This window comes from Vipera berus, assembly GCF_964194415.1.
Source record: "Vipera berus genome assembly, chromosome: 15".
In the NCBI taxonomy this organism is placed as follows: Eukaryota; Metazoa; Chordata; class Lepidosauria; order Squamata; family Viperidae; genus Vipera; species Vipera berus.
The window spans coordinates 9,879,769-9,889,772 of NC_138218.1; the positions used below are offsets into that span (position 1 = coordinate 9,879,769).

A 10,004-nucleotide genomic window follows, 5' to 3' on the forward strand; every position below is an offset into this window, starting at 1 on the left:
TCACTGCAGCTCGCTCTGGATTCCTTTTTTGGCGGAACGATGGGCCGTCGCGTTGAGTTGGCGAACGCCTTCTGTAGCAGTTTGATTTCCGAGGGTGGAGGTGGCAGGAAAAAAAACAACAACAACAACTCAGTATTCTGTAGCATTGAATCTTTCAACGCCCAGGGATCGCCTCCACCTCCACCTCTTTCTGCTTTGCCCCAGGGAAAAATCTGGGCCAAAACCTTTTCGGAGCGGACTTTATCCTAGTTTTTCTTCGTTCTGAGCGGGTGATTATACATTGAAATAATCCAAGATTTCATTCCGGGAAGAAACGGCTGGGAAAGGAACATGGGGCAGAGGGAGGAGCTGAGCAGCTAAGAAAGTTGTTATTTTCTGGAGAGAACGGCGATTTTTTCCAGAATTGTACTTGGAGTCTCCCGCAGGGGTAGATTGCTGAATTGTCTCCGTCCGTCTGAAGCTCTGGAGAAAAGGAAGGAAGCGCATTTTCTAAATTATTTCTTTGGCTCTACATTAACAGCTCCATGAAAGGAAGCGTTTCAACCAAGGTGCTTTCTCAAAAGTCAACTGGACTCGGGTTTTTCCTTGAAGACCTTTCGCTTCTCACCCAAGAAGCTTCTTCGGTTCTGAGTGAGAAGCAAAACATTTTCAGGGAAAAAGCACCTTTCAGCCAAGCCGTGGTTTGGTAGATTAGGCAGCCAATACGCATGATGGCGGTCCGACCTACGTAACCAGGGCAGAATAAACCAAAGTGTCCTCCTTAGGCGTGTAAGAAGGGAGCTCAACCGAAAGACCTGTTCCTTACTACACGCCTCCACTCTTTGAGAGTCTCCCCTCAACTGCTCTTGAACAAGGAGGCTCGGTTCCGGGCACCGAGCCTATCCGTACAGGTAGTCCTCGACTTACGACCGCATTTGAGCCCAAAATGTCTGCTGCAAAGCCAGACCAGTCGTTTGGTGAGTTTTGCCCTCTTTTATGACCTTTCTTGCCCCCGTTGTTAAGTAGATCGCTGCAGTTGTTAAGTGGGTAGCACGGCTGCTAAGCGAAATTTGGCTTCCTGGTCCGAAGGTCGCTAAACGAACTGTTGTAAGTCGAGGACTGCCTGTCTCTCTCTCTCTCTCCATCCCAGGTACTGTCCATCCCCCACTACACACACAGACCAAGTCTGTCAATATCTTTACACACACACACACACACACCCTCCTTCCCAGATTTTAAAATCTATTTACAGGGCCACTGCAACCTCTTCTGACGATCCTACGCACGTCATCCATTCTGCTAGGAATTTAGAGCAGGAAAAAGAAAACAGGTGACTTTTCCCCACCTTACACCATCAACCTCGAGGAAGCAAAGCTGATTCTTTTTCTTCCCCACCCCCCACCCCAGTGTCCTTATTCCACTTAGGAGCTGCTGCTAGCAAGTCTCTCCTTCCACGTTAAGCCAAAACTAATTCGGAGCCACTGAGGCTTGTCTTTGAGGTGAACCACCTCCGGAGAGATTTTATTTTATTTTTTACGTTCCTCCGTCTTCTCTGGGACATAAAAAGGTACATATAGAGAGAAGAGTTTCTCTCCAAGATTCTCCTTTGCTGTCCTTCCCCCCCCCCCCCCCCCGTCTCTGGCTTGACCCCCTGGGGGTTGGTGACGCTGGCCAAAGTTTGAGAGAGTGGCTGATTTGTGCATAGGGTGTGCCCCCCCCCCGCTCTTCTTCAATCCCTTCTGTCCAACGTGGGGCTAGCAACCCGGATGTGAAACTAATAAGTCAATAGAAAGAAGATGCGATGCATTCATTGTTTTGTGTTAGTTTGCAGAGTAAAGCTTTCCTTGAAATAGGAAGCTAATGCCTTTCTGGGCGGAATATTATTTTTATTTCCTTAGTTCCAAGGCCATTAGCTGTGTGGGACGAGGAGTAGCTACAATGGAAACTCTGCCTGATTAGTAAAACCTTTCTGCTACGTTTGAACTGATCATTAATCTCTTTTTTTAAAAAAAAAAATTCAGGCATTGCCTGGTGGTGATGGAATCTAAGGGCTTTTACAGAGAGCAACGTGTGTATGAGGTTTCCATCTCGATAAGGGGAAAACAAATGCTTCATATATTCCTATATAAGAATAGCTTATATAGTAGTAGCTTATATAGTAGTAGCTCCCAACTATGCGATAGAAACAACGTTCTATCGACATTCTATACCTTCCGGATAATCAGATCTTCACTTAGATTCTCTTCTTTTCAGCTAGAGAAAGCTAAGGAAATGGGCAGGGTCACTCTCAAGTGAGTTCTCTTCTAGGTAAGGTTGTTTAAGGACACACTTCTATCTCCTGGTGACATCGTCAACATGTTGTCCAGGGTCTGACAAGCCTGAGCAGGGATTTATTTGGGTCCCTAGGCCCCAACACCAGCTTCCAAGTGGTAGCAGCACCTAGCCAAACTTGCCTGACCTCAAAAGGTCAGCTCTTGGCCCTACATGGATGAAATCCTTCCCAGGAAACTTCAAGGTTGTAGGTTAGGAAGTGAGGACACCTCGTCCCAGTGGGTCCCAGATCCCCTGCAAACCGGGTGGCTCGGTTCAAGCCATGGCGTGAACTTAGGGCAGCCCCCTAACTTAGGGCAGCCCCCAAAGCCCTGTGGCTTTCGGCTCTTGGGGTTCGCCTCTTCTGATCTCCAGGGAGAACTTCTGCCACTTGATCCAAGCTCTTCCGTAACTTGGATGGCCTGGTTTTAGCTGACGTAGTTGCCTTAGAAGCAACCCGCTAACTTGGCCTGAAATGAAGCCACCTGTTCTCCACTTCTGGTCCCAAGCGAAGATCTTCTTCAACTCAGTTAGACAACTGGCCTTTCCTGGTGCAGAATCTTCTTAGCTGTCTAAATCCTGGGCTGTTAGAGAAGAGCAGGCAGAACTAGGAGGGCAGAGTTAAGCATGTCATCAGCTTAAGAGTCGTTATGTTGCAACAAACGGTCTACTAACCCCTCTTGAATTCCGTTGACTGGTGCCAACTTGGTGTTGAACTTGACTTGGCTAGATTCTTGTGTATAGGCTTGAATAAATCCTCTCTGCTGCACCCTCACGGAGGGTCCCGATTCTTGATGCCTGACATTAATCCAGTCAACTGAAGTTCGGCACTAAATTGGTGCTAGATGAGGGACAATGGAATTCAGGAGGGGACTGCTTGTGGCAACATAAGGACTCTAAGCTGGTGAGACATTTAACTTAGCTACTGCTAAGCTTGTAAGCCGCCCTGAGTCTTCGGAGAAGGGCGGGATATAAATGGAATTAAAATAAAAAAAATAAAATAAAACTCCATCTCCCAGGTTCTGCCCGCTCGTCTCCTACAAGGGAAAGCCATCGTTGATAGCGGTGTGACCAGAGACCAGAAGGCAACTTTGATACATCAGGACTGCGGTTCTTCCTTGCACGGTTACTTTTATTTTGTAACGTACAATTGCAGGATTAAATTAATGCACTAAATGTGTGGAACCATCTGCCATCTGGACCTTCTGGGTTCTAACACCGGGAGAGATCCCTTGCTAAATCCCACCCATTCGGACACTCGCTGTACGTTGAGTATGGAATCTTCCAACGCTGTCTAGGGCCACTATATTTTGTGTTCACCATGGAGGATAGGAAGATGTTCTACCTACACCAAAGTTTCTCGTGGGGGTCTTCTAATATTACGATCTTATCTGAGGGCATCGTAGCTTACAAATCCTGGTCTATAGCAATAAATATTGGGGAACGATGAGGTCAAGGATCTATTTCTCTATAGTCATTTGGTCCCCAGGTGCAAGTGTGTGTTTTGTAACAAGGCTTTGGTGTCTTGGTTCTGAGATAATCCTTTCTGAGATATGGACTGCATATAGACTCAGTGTCATTGTAACGTGCGGTTTGGGCAGAAATCTGAGGTTAGGGCAGAAACAAGGTTAAATTTGGCCCCTAATCTGTCTTATCCTTTAAAATGAAATGGTAGCTGGTTGAATCAGATGGTTGTCATCTTAACATTTTATCCATATGGATAATGGAATAAGCCTAGGACTTTGAAATAAAGTCACATTTTCCCAGTCTACCTAGAGGTGTTAGGACTAAGCTCCCATGATTCCCAGCCCAAATGAATGAATCTGGGATTTGTAGTCGTGGTCCACCAAGATGGCGCCAGATGGAGAAGGCTGATGTATATATTTTCCGCACGAGAGTCTCAATGTCAACTGGATGGCTTTATGATGTTCCCAGTGTCTGGATGATTGAAAGGCTGTATCAACTCGGTATGGGTTCGAGGAATACATGGGCGGGGAAAATAAGCATTTCATAGCCACGGGTGGGTCAATCAGGCCCGAAGAGGACCCTCATTCCCCTTCCAGAGCAAACGGGGTGGTGTAATGAACAGCGTGCTGCATATTCACCAGAAAACCCCAGGTTCGAATCCTCACACAGCCATGAAAATCACGGGGTGACCTTAGGTCAGTCGCCTCCCTCAGCCTACCTACCTCGCAGGGTTGTTGTGAAGATGAAAGGGTGCAGAGTAGGGAAAGAGCCGTGAGTTCTTTGCCTTCGGGAGGAAGGAGAAGAACTGAACTGTCATTTTATTTGGGAAATAAAGACTGTACAGATAAAGAAGAAGGGGGGGGGAAATGACTTTCCCGTATCCAACCTGGCCAGTTTTGAGATTTTGGAACGGCATGGACTGGGGTCTTGGATATCACACCTGGCGTGTCCTGAAGACCCCTGTGATGGGAAACTGGTCCCAGCCAAGAGGAACAGGCAAAGCAACCGACTCTTGCATGCCGTGGAAAAACCACCTGCTTTAAAACCGCCGTTTCGGCTTCCCAAGAGACCACCAGCTGTCAACGGGACAGGCGGCTCGCCTTTTCCGCAGCAGAAGCCCAACCGTGCGCGTCTTTCCTTTTCTTTCACACCCCCCCCCCAATTCTCTTCTTCAAAGAGCATCCACTCCTCTTGGATGCGGCGGGAAGCCTATGAACTGAAGACATGTTTTGCTGAATTAACACCAAGGGCAACGGACCTGTGTGTAGCGTATTCGTGACTTCTCGTAGGTCTTGTATAAGGAGCACTCGACGTGTCCCTCCTTGGTAAGATCCAGCGTCATCGCTCTAAATCTTGCTCAACCTTCTTCCTTTAGTGTCCTTAATGAAGAGTGACTTGGTCGGTTCACGGCCTGCCGGTTCGAGCTGGCTGGCTTCTCTTACGCTGGTTTCTTAAAACCAGGCGGAGGTTTCTTAGCTTTTCAGACGTTGGTTTAATAAAAAGAAACCTTGAGGATGACGGTAGCCTTGTTCTCCTTCCTTGTCTCCTGTCCTGGTGTTTGCTCCTGGACGCTTTACCACGTGGCGTTTTTATGCTTCTCAGCGTTTTTATGCTTAAATACGTGGTGGCTCAGTGGGTTAGGACGCTGAGCTTGTCCATCAGAAGGTCGGCAGTTCGGCGGGTCGAATCCCGAGTGCCGCGTAGCAGAGTGAGCGCCTGTTCCTCGTCCCAGCTTCTGCCAACCTAGCAGTTCGAAAGCACATAAAAATGCAAGTGGAAAAATAGGGACCACTCCGGTGGGAAGGTAACAGCGTTCCATGCGCCTTTGGCGCCTAGTCATGCCGGCCACATGACCACGGAGACGTTCCCGGACAAGCGCTGGCTCTTCGGCTTTGAAACGGAGATGAGCACCGGCCCTTAGAGTCAGAAACGACTAGCACGCATGTGCGGGGGAACCTTTACCTTTACGGGCAGGTGGGATGGCCAGAGCATCTCACCAACTAGCCCCAAGGTGCTTTTTTTCCAAAAGGCAACTGGACTCTCCTTGGGGTTTTTGTGGTTTTTTTTGTGTGTGTTTTTTTCTTTGAAAGCCTTTCGCTTCTCACCCAAGCACTGACGAACGGGATTGGATGAAAAGCGAAGCGTTTTCAAGGGAAACTAACACCCATTCCCCCCCCCCAGAAAGTCCAGTTGCCTTTTGGAAAAGCATCTTTGGGAGAAACCACGATCTGGATGATTGAGAATCTCCAGAGACATCTTGCCAAACATGGAGAAATGCTGGATTTTGCATCCATCGACGGGTCCTTTTCCATAGGAAGAGCCATGAAGATTCCCCCCCCTTTTGGTGTAGGTAGCACCTTATATTTCCTTGTTATCTTTCCTTGTGGAGTGGAAGAGGAGGAGGAGGAGGAGGAGGAGGAGGAGCAGGAGGAGGAGGAGGAGGAGGAGGAGGAGACTGCAGGGTCCTTGTTGCTCTCTGAGCTTGGCTGTTTTCTTGGAGACATTTCATTACCCAATCGAGTAACATGATCGGTACTAAAGGTGAGCGGGATTTGCAGGTACTGTCCACAAACAGAACAAGCCCCACTCCCTTCTAGCACTGATAATGTTATCTGGATGGGTCATGAAATGTCTGCAAGGAAACCACCCAGCTCAGAGAGCAGCAAGGACCCCCACAGTTCAACCCCGAGCTACGAATATTCTCTTTATCTAAGTTACCTAAGTCTTTTTTTCCTGTTGCCATTTTGAAGTAACTCTGGAGGACGCGCAAATCTGGCAAGCTGGAAGAGGTAGAACTGAGCCAAACCATTTTCGTCTCTAGGCCTTTCATACCTCAATACAAGTCATAAAGCACTACAAATGTCTCAAGAGTGTAGCTGATTTGACGAGAAAGGTGCCTCAACTTACAGAGGCTGGAGATGGGCACAGTGTAAAGGCAGAAGAAGCCCTGAGATTTTCTGCTCTTGTACAGACCCACGACGGAGCCCCAAATTTATATTCTTAAGCGAGGCATTTGTTAAGTGAGTTTGGGCCCATCTTACGACCTTTCTCGCCCCCCGTTGTTAAGTGAATCACTGCAGGGGGCTTTGCTTGTCAGATGGTTGCAAAAGGGGATCGCATCACCACCGGGACGCTGCAGCGGTCATAAATATGAATCCGTTGCCAAGCGTCTGAATTTTAATCACGTGACGGTGGGGACGCTTGAATGGTGGTGAGTGCGAAAAAGCCAGACAGATGTTCATTTTTTCCTCAGTGCCTTGGCACAATCACGAAGTGAACCGGTGAAAGTCCAGGGCTGCCTGCATAAGATCCCATTTCCTGTGAGAATCAGGCACGAAACCACAACGAGGAAGCTTGCAAAAGCAAAGAAAATTGCAGCAAGTGAACAGAGATTATCAGGAAAGGACACCAGTAGGTCTCCCCCTCCCCCTTCTCTATCAGGAAGAATCAGACACGAGTTTTGTTGTCGTTTTCTCCTCCTTCTCCACCCTCTTATCGGCAAAAGTCTGTGGTTTTTCTTCTCCGCCCTATTATTGGCCGACTCTCAACCCCTTTGTGTGAATTCACTGAAGCGACAGGCGTCCCAGGTGCCAAGTTTCCAAAAGAGTCCCCGTCGGCAGGATGACGTGGCATAAAGCACCCTGTCCGACAAAGCTTGCCTTTCGGAAAAAATGTCTTTGTGTGTGTGTGTGCGTGTGTGTGTGTGTCCACCATGCTGCAGAGTTCCCCAAGCCAACATTCTTTTCGTGCCAGGCTCAGGGTACCCATGGGAATCAGCCAGATGGACACTTCCTAGATGGTTGGCCCGTGTCAATCAAGGCAAGAAATAAAAACCGTTCTGGAATTCCACCCCCACAAAAAAACCACCCAACCAGGTGAAGTCCAAAAGGGCCAGTTGCTTGCAAGCAAGCTTTCACACAGACGTTGCGTTACTCAGCCAGGTAACATTCTCAGGGTTAGTGAGTGTGGGGTTTGCTTCCTGTTTAGGGGATCGGAGTGTGGTTTTTCTCCTTTGTCGTTCTTTGATGGGGATATTGATTTCTGCTTGGTGATTTGTCTGGTGCAAATCCCCGCTTATCTGTTATGGACAGTTCTCGGCTTACAACACTTCATTTAGTGACCATTTGAAGCTACAAAGGCCCTGAAAAAAGGGACTTAGGATTGTTCTCCACACTTGTGACTGTTGCAGCATCCCCCTGGTCACGTGATTTACATTCGGACACTTGACAACAGACTCACATTTATGACTGTTGCAGTGTGTCCCCAGGGTCACGTGATTTGTCTGTCTGTCTATCTATCTATCTATCTATCTATCTATCTATCTATCTATCTATCTATGCCTATTATTTATCTATCTATTATCTATCATCCATCCATCCATCCTATTATCTATCTATCTATCTATCTATCTATCTATCTATCTATCTATCTATCTATCTATCTATCTATCTATCTATCTATCTATCTATGCCTATTATTTATCTATCTATTATCTATCATCCATCCATCCATCCTATTATCTATCTATCTATCTATCTATCTATCTATCTATCTATCTATCTATCTATTGTGAGAAACACACTCAGATTTTGACAGAATCATCAAATGAAGCAGCAAGCAATTTGTTGAAAAAATACATTCTTGCAAGAGCGGGTGGCTAACAAGTAGGCACACCCCAAAACAGGTTTCAACAGCATTTTATTCTCTCGGCCCAAAGCACAAGTCCTTCTCACGTCATCCCATCTGACGGGGACCACACAATTCACAATCTTTCCAGTATGCCCAGTTCTCCCCTTTTCGGAATTTCCCTACCTTTACGGTCCCTCCACCTTTAAAATTACCTTTGCCCTTTAAGCTGGGTTTTTTTTAATTAGCAATACGTGTAAGTTTCCTTAACCCACAGTGCGTGCTTTCTTGGAACTTAGATGCATAAGCGTAAACTGAAACAAGCAATTTATTTCCAGATTAGGTGCAAGCTCTTGTGGTTAACACCGCCGAGTAGTTTGACTTTGAAGCTGCAAATGTTCTCTTCCTTTTAAAGCCCTATTGCCTTTTTTCATTACTGGTCCCTTCAAATGTATGATTCCTGCAAAAACAACATCTAGCTATTATTATTTCTTTTCTTGCCCTATCTATCTATCTATCTAACTATCTATCTATCTATCTATCTATCTATCTATCTATCTATCTATCTATCTATCTATCTATCTATCTATCTATCTATCTATCTATCTATCTATCTATCTATCTATCATCTCAATCATCAGTCTATTTACCCACCTAACTATCTATTCTACCATCTATAAACTATCTGTGTCTGTCTACCTGTCTATCATCTATCCATCGGTCATCTATCAATTCATCCATTCCACATCTCCGGCTGAAGTAGCTTCACCATGCCTTCTCAAGGAGCCAACATAAAAACACTTCCACCGTGCTCCTAAACTTGAAATAAAGGCTACAATCTCCAGAGAGATTTACTGTTTACAGATCAACAAACTCTCCAGAGCTTTGTGTAGGATTTCTTCTTTTTCCCCCAAGCCAGATCAGAGATGAATCTTTCTTTCTTTCTTTCTTTCTTTCTTTCTTTCTTTCTTTCTTTCTTTCTTTCTTTCTTTCTTTCTTTCTTTCTTTCTTTCTTTCTTTCTTTCTTTCTTTCTTTTTCTTTCTTTCTTTCTTTCTTTCTTTCTTTCTTTCTTTCCTTCCTTCCTTCCTTCCTTCCTTCCTTCCTTCCTTCCTTCCTTCCTTCCTTCCTTCTCTTTTTCATCCACAACATGTGTTCAGTCTGGAAAGCAACTGGCCTTTTCGGGGGGGGCCCTCAAAAACTGTGCGAGCCGGCTCTTTCCTCTCCCTTAAATCTCTCTATCTCTCGGCATTCCTCTAAGACAGGTACGTGCTCACCTGGACTGCTGGGTAACTCGGCAAGCAAACCTTTCGGTGGAACAAGTGTTACAATCTGACCTGCTTTGCTGGGGATAAAAAAAAATGCCAGCCTTGCCAACTGGTAAACAAAACCTGTGAGCAGGATGTGCTCCAGTGTTTTGTGTGTGTGTGTGTGTGTGTGTGTGTGTGTGTATGGGGGGGGTGTTGCCTAAGAGGACTTCTGAGGCTAGGAAGGGAGGGAGGGAGGGGAAACACGAGGGGCTGACCCAGCGGCATTAATCTCCCTCCACAAGCAAGCTTGGCACCGGAATCGGCCAGTGTGTAACCTCACAACCAACGCAGGGCTGCTCCCCTCTTCCTGCTGC

At 46.5% G+C, this 10,004-nt stretch overlaps 1 protein-coding gene across 1 annotated transcript in view; it reads left to right on the top strand.

Annotated features, from left to right (window-relative positions):
• The first annotated feature begins 8,465 nt into the window (after positions 1-8,465).
• ENTPD8 (ectonucleoside triphosphate diphosphohydrolase 8) overlaps positions 8,466-10,004 on the top strand; it is a 15,241-nt gene continuing 13,702 nt past the window's right edge. The window contains exon 1 of the mRNA XM_081340033.1: positions 8,466-10,004. This exon is cut by the window's right edge and continues 46 nt beyond it. The gene's annotated coding sequence lies outside the window, so the exon portion shown is untranslated.